Raw genomic sequence first — 7,219 nt, 5'->3', positions numbered from 1 at the left:
GGAAGGAATCTAAAAATTCAACCTCAGCGTTGTCTGGAAAAAAGCTCTACCCAGTCTTGGTCTTGTTTCCAAAGGTTTGCAAGCCTAGTGAAGTTCTTGTTCAAGTGCAAATAGCTGGCAGCTACAGGGGTGTTTAAGCAAAATGCGTCTGAGATGTGATGGCCCCTCAGTCTCAGAAATTGCCAGTGAGGAGCTTGCACACCTTCGTGAACCAAAGGAGGTGAGAGCTTTCTGGAGAATCCTGATCCAAATTCCATGATAAGAAATCAAAGCTCTAGGAAACAGTGGTGGCAATTTTTCAGGAAATGGATTTCAACTTTAAAAGCAATAGGAAAAAAAGTTGCAAGTAAGCTTTTATAAATAGGAGGAAAAAATTATTAATTAATCAAATTCTCTTGACTCAGTTTCTTGGAAATTGACCCTAAATCTTCCCAAGAAAGATATTTTTTGAAATCCCCGCCCCCCACCCACCCAAGTGTTCCTCAGAATTGACCTTGATTAAAGTGTTCTTTTACAGTCTGTGTATTTTAAGTTTTTTAAAAGATTTCATTTATTTATTTATTTGGGAGCATGCATGAGTGGTGGAGGAGGGGCAGAGGGAGAGAAAGAATCTCAAGCAGACTCCCCAGTGGGCGGGGAGCCCGACACAGGGCTAGATCCCTTGACCCTGAGATCATGACCTGAGCTGAAATCAAGAGCAGATACCTAACCAGCTAAGCCACTCAGGCGCCCCACAGTCTGAGTGTTTTAATAGACTTTATTTTTAAAGAAATTTTAGGTTTACAGAAACATTGAGTTCCCATATATCCTGTTTGTCCCCTGACTTTCCCTATTATTAACATCTTGCATTATTGTGGTACATTTGTTACAATTGGTGAACCAATGTTGATACATGATTATGAACTAAAGTCTGCAGTTTACATTAAGGTTCATTCTTGCTGTTGTACAGTTCTGTAGGTACCTTCTGATGTTTGTGGAAAAAAGGCAAGAATTAATTCAGAGAAAACTCCTCATACTTAGAAAAAATGTCTGAGACCTGAGGTGATTGACTATTCATCTGAGTTACACATTCTTGAGAAAGATTTATTCCGTGCAGTGTAGGGCATAAAATTTGCATTACATCTGGTCTTTCTTATAATAGTTGTATTATAGGAAATTCTCTCAGGAAGAATTTCATCATCACAATGAGCAATTGTGTGTATATATACGTATCTGATGGGGAATTAAAATTCAATTTTTGTATTTGTCCCTGAAGACACCTTTAGACATGTTGCCTCCAGACAGCCCACATTCTTGACGCAAGTTGTATCTTTACTCAGAGTGGGAAAGGTCCTTGTGTACACAACCACTGTGCTCAGCAATTGTCACCATGCTTGAGCGAAGTGCCACTGGGGAGGGACGGCGAGGGGGTGGGAGGGCTTTGCTCTTCCTTTCCTGTTGTAGCCCTGGTTCAGTGGCGGAGGACTCCCACGCCCTCTCCCCATGTGGAGGCATGCTAGAGAGGACTATTCTGCTCTCCTTACATCCTGGGTTCTCTCTTTTCCTGGAAGAGTGGCTACTAGGATCACTCAGGGACTGACATCCACAAGCCGGTGTCTGCAGGATCACTGCACTGAGAGGTCGTGGGCATCACCTCTGCACTTTCAGGATGACCCATGTGCAAGGCGTGCCAGTTACTGGACTCTCATCTTTCAGCTGCACACTCACTCTTTCAGACCCGGCTTTGCAATGCTGAGGCTGGTTCTCTGCAAAGCCCATTTCTGCTTTGCCATCTGCTCCCCGTTGGACCCTGCCAATAAAAGACCTACACGGAGCCTGCAAAGTGTGTGGAGAAGAGGGGACTCCATGCTTCCTGTCTACTTGCTGTTCCTGTGAGCAATGTTTCTCTACCCCAGAAGCAGCGAGCCTTCCTGTTGCAGGTAAAGTCTTCAGTTTCTCCAACTCTTGCAGACCCAGCCTAATGGCACCCTCTTCAGATGCCACACTAGCTTCAGGCCTCGCCCACTGCAATCCAGAGTTTAGCAGCACTTCAGGGAGGGTTTGCCCACTGATGACTACATCCGGTTCTTCATTCACTCTTTGGCCATTGCTCTTCTTGCATTGCTCCCACTGGTTGTAATCTGACAGAAGAGGAGAGGTTGAGTGCAGCCAGACCCACCTAGCTGCACACTCGTCTTTGTAGACTGTGTGACTGCCAGGCGGCATTCATGACTATAAACTATTGCATACTGCCAATAGGAAAGAGGCCCGGGAGAGATCATAGCACAGAAGGAAGAGAGAACCTTCTATTTCTGGTTTTGGCAGTGTAGTATTCCTGGCAGCTGTAAGAGCAGTAAGAGTGGAGTGATGTTGGAGCAGAGGTAAGGCTGCTCTGGACTCTGGGAGGCTGGTGGAGGTAGCACCTGTTTGGCATTTCCAATCTTTGTGATGTCTTTGATGGTTACAGCAGCAGGGGAAGGCTCATGGACTCCTGTATATTTTGTGTGGGGGACAGACATGAATCTGGGGGAAAGGGCACTAGAGGGTGAATTGTGTAAGGCCTAATGACAACCCCTCAAAGATGTTCATGCCCTAATCCCAGAAAACTGTGACTATGTTATACTACCCGGTGAAAGGGATTTTGTAAATGTAATTAAGGTTACAGACCTTTAAATAGACACTTAGTCTTGATTTTCTGCATAGTGTGGAATACAAACCTTAAGTTAAATGCTGGTGTGGTTCCACCTAATAAAGCTTAAAAACAAGACTCAGAAGGATCAAACTTATTTCAAATAACTTAACTGTGTTCCTGAATAAAGATCAAGAATATTTATAGCAGTATAAAAACATCCAGAAACCAAGGCAAAAGTCATAAGGTTAAGCAGTCAATCAAAATAAAAAATTGTCAATCATGCAAAGAAGCAGGAAAGCACAACACATAATGAGGGAAAGAAACCAGTCTGTAGAAGCTGACCTGGAGCTGACACAGATAAGAGAATTAGTAGACAAGATATAAACACTGTTATAACTGTATTCCATGTGCTCAAGAGGTTATTGGAAAGACTAAACCTGCTAAGTAGATACACAGAAGATGTAAAAAGACCCAAAATGAACTTCTAGAGATGAGAATCACAGTGGATTAGATGAACGAAAATATGCAGGATGGGATTAACAGCAGAGTAAACATTAAAGAAAAACAGTAAATTTGAAGACATAGCAAAAGAAACCCAAAGAAACACAGAGGAAAAAGACTAATAAAAAAATAGATCATATAAGCTATAGGACAACTTCAAGTAACCTTGAAGTGCTCAGAATTCAAGGGTGGAAGGACAAAAATATTTGAAAAAAATTAAGACTGAACACTTTCCAAATTTAGTGAAAACTATAAACTCACAGACCCAAGAATTTCAATGGACGTTAAGCCCAAGAAACACAAAGAAACTACGAAGGTACATTATAATCATACTGCTTGCTACAAGTGACAAAGAAAAAATACTTAAATGAAGCCAGAAAATAGGGGCACATTATATGCGAAGAAACAAAAATAAAGATGAAAACAGCTTTCTTAGCAGAAATATTGCAAGACTCAAATTACTAGAATTAGAATGAAAGAAGGGACATTACAACCAATTTCACAGAAATAAAAAGGAATATAAGAGAATACAATGAACAAATTGTATGCCAATAAATTGGATAACCTATATAAAATGAGCAAATTTTCAGAAATTCACAATCTATCAAAACTGAGTCATGAAGAAACAGAAAATCTCAATAGAACTCTAACAAGTTAAGGAGATTGAATTAGTAATAAAAAATCTCCCAACAAAGAAAAGCCCAGGAGTAGATAGCTTCACTAGTGAATCTTACCAAACATCTAAAGAATTAGCATGAATCCTTTTCAAACTGTTTCAGAAAAATTGAGGTAAGGGAACACTTCTTGACTCATTTTATGAAGCCAGTATTACTTTGATAAAAAGCCAAAGACACCACAAGAAAGGAAAACTACAAGTCAATATCCCTGATGAATAATGATACATAAATCCTCAACAAAATATTTGCAAACCGAAGTCAGTGACACATTAAAGTAATTACACACCATGCGCAAGTGAAATTTACTCCTGGAGTGCAAGGATGGTTCAACAAGTGAAAACCAATTAATGCAACACACCATGTTAATAGATGAATTTTAAAAACCCACATGATAATATCAAATGCAGAAAAAACATTTGACAAGATTCAACACAATTTAATGATAAAAACACTCGATAAACTAGGAATAGAAGGAAACATCCTCAACATGATAAAGCCATATATGAAAAACCTATAGTTAATATCATATTCAATGGTGAAAGACTAATAGCTTTTCACTAATGGAGAAAGACTAATTAAAGTCAGGAATAAGACAAGGATACATATTTTCACTAATTCTATTCAACATAGTCCTGGAAGTCCTAGTCAGAACAATTAGGCAAGAAAAAAAATAAAAAGCATCCACATTGGAAAGGAAGAAATAAAATTATCTCTTTTACAGATAGCTTGATCTTATACATAGAAAGCCTTAAAGATTCAATGAAAAACCCTGTTAAACTAATGAATGAAATTATCAAAATTGTAGGACACAACAAAAGTCAACACATAAAAATCTGTTGCATGTCTATAGACTAGCAAAGAACACCCCCAAAAGGAAAAAAAAAACCACAATTCCATTTATTTTATTTTTTTAAAGATTTTATTTATTTATTTGAGAGAGAGAATGAGATAGAGAGAGAACCTGAGAGGGGGGAGGGTCAGAGAGAGAAGCAGACTCCCTGCTGAGCAGGGAGCCCGATGTGGGACTCGATCCTCAAACTCCAGGATCATGACCTGAGCTGAAGGCAGTCGCTTAACCAACTGAGCCACCCAGGCGCCCCTCACAATTCCATTTATAATAGTATCAAAAAGAATAAAATACTAGGGATAAATTTAGTCAAGGAGGCAAAAGTCTTATACACTGAAAACTACAAAACATTGCTATAAGAAATTAAAGAAGACATAAATGGAAAGATATTTTATGTTCATGGTTAGAAAACATAATTAAGATGTCAGTACTATCTAAAGCAATCCACAGTTCCAACACAATTCCTATTAAGACCTCAATCGGATTTTTTTTTTTTTTTTTGCAGAAATAGAAAAAAACCCATCCTAAAGTTTATATGAAATTTCAAGGGTGATAGCCAAAACAATATTGAGAAAGAAGAGCAAAGTTGGAGGACTCACACTTCCTGATTTCAAAACATACTACAGAGCTACAGTAATCAAACAGTGTGCAACTGGTGTAAGGACAGACATATACAGACCAACAGTATGCAATAGAGCGTCCAGAAATAAACTGTCACATACAGAGTCACTTGATTTTCGGCAAGAATGCTAAGACCATTCAGTGGGGGAAAGACCAGTCTTTTCTATAGACAGTGCTGGGAAAACTGGATATCCACAAGCAGAAAAATGAAGTTGGACCTTTACCTTACACCATATACAAAGTGTGACTCAAAATGGCCTAAAGACCTAGACTTAATGGCTGCCCCTATAAATCTCCTAGTAGAAAATGGGAAAATCCTGATGATGCTGGTTTTGGCTTGATTTCTTGGTTATGACCCCAAAAGCTCAGGCAACAAAAGAAAAAATACATAAATTAGACTTCATCAAAATTTAAAACTTTTGTGCATCAGAGGATGCTGTCAGGAGAAGGAAAAGACAAGCCACAGAATGGGAGAGTATGTTTGCAAATCATGTCTCATATAAGGAATTAATACCTAGAATAATAACTCCTCCAGCTCAAGAACAAAATCTAAACAACCTAATTCAAAAATGGGCAAAGGATTTGAATATTTATTTCTCTAAAAAGATGCTCAACATCATTAGTCATCAGGAAAATGCTCATCAAAACCACAATGAGATACCACTACACATCAACTAAAATGACTATTCTGAAAAAAAAAAATAAAAAAGGAAAATTACAATGGTTGGTGAGGATGTGGAGAAATTGGAACCCTTCTGCACTGCTAGGGGGATATAAAATGGTGCAGCTGCAGTAGAAAATAGCTTAGCTGTTCCTCAAAAAAATGAAACATAGAATTACCATGTGACCCAACAATTCCACTCCTAGGTATGTACCCCAAAAGAATCAAAAGCAGAGACTCAATCAGATATTTGTACATGCATGTTCATAGCAGCATGGTTTACAATAGCCAAAATATGAGGGTTGCCTGGGTGGCTCAGTCAGTTAAGTATCCAAGTCTAGATTTTAGCTCAGGGCATGATCTCAGGGTCACGAGCTTGAACCCTGTGTAATGCTCTGCACTGGGCATAGAGCCTGCTTAAGATTTTCTCTCTCCCTCCTTACCTCCTCTAGCACACATGCACACTCTGTCTCTCTAAAATAACGAAAACAAAAACAAAACAAAAAACAATAGCCAAAATATGGGAACGACCCAAATCTTTGTCAACAGATGAATGGATAAACAAAATGTGCTATATACATACCTATGAAATATTGAGCCACAAAAAGGAAGGTAATTCTGACACATGCTACAACTTGATCAAACCCTGAAAATATAATGCTAAGTGAAATAAGCCAGATGCAAAAGGACAAAAATTGTATTATCCCACTTATTAGAGGGATCCAGAAGAGCAGACTCATAGAGAAAGAAAATAGAATAGAGCCTCCCAGGGGCTGGGTGTAGAGGGAAAGGTGGTGTTTATGTGTTTAATGACTCCAGAGATGATGAAAGAGTTCTGGAAATGGATGGTGGTGATGGTTGCCTAACACTGAGAATGTACTGAATGCCACTGAATTGTGCACTTAAAAATGGCTAACGTGGTAGAATCAGATGTCACATATATTTACCACAATAAAGTAAAGTAAAAAAAATATTTTTATCTGGATGATGATATTTGGGATGATTTTGTTCAACCTCATTCATGTATATAAGTGTTCTCCGCTCCTCACCTGTGTTTCCCATGGACTCCGTCCGACTAGAGCCTTGGTGGCCTATCCTGTTCCTTTATCCTCTGATTGTAGAAGGCATTTGCCCAGATGTCTGAGAGTCATCCCATGGCATCAGGTCATCCTGCCCCGGACTTAGTCACCTCCTTCACTCCACCTGTGTCCTCTGGTCAAGCACAGTTCGAAATCCATGTATCTCTGTCTAGACTTATGGAAGCATGTTTCTCATTAGGTTTTAGGGGAAATTCTACTTCC

This window comes from Leptonychotes weddellii, chromosome 6 (genome assembly GCF_054177405.1).
Source record: "Leptonychotes weddellii isolate Sample4059 chromosome 6, ASM5417740v2, whole genome shotgun sequence".
Lineage (NCBI taxonomy): Eukaryota > Metazoa > Chordata > Mammalia > Carnivora > Phocidae > Leptonychotes > Leptonychotes weddellii.
Note: the sequence above shows the minus strand (reverse complement) of the source record.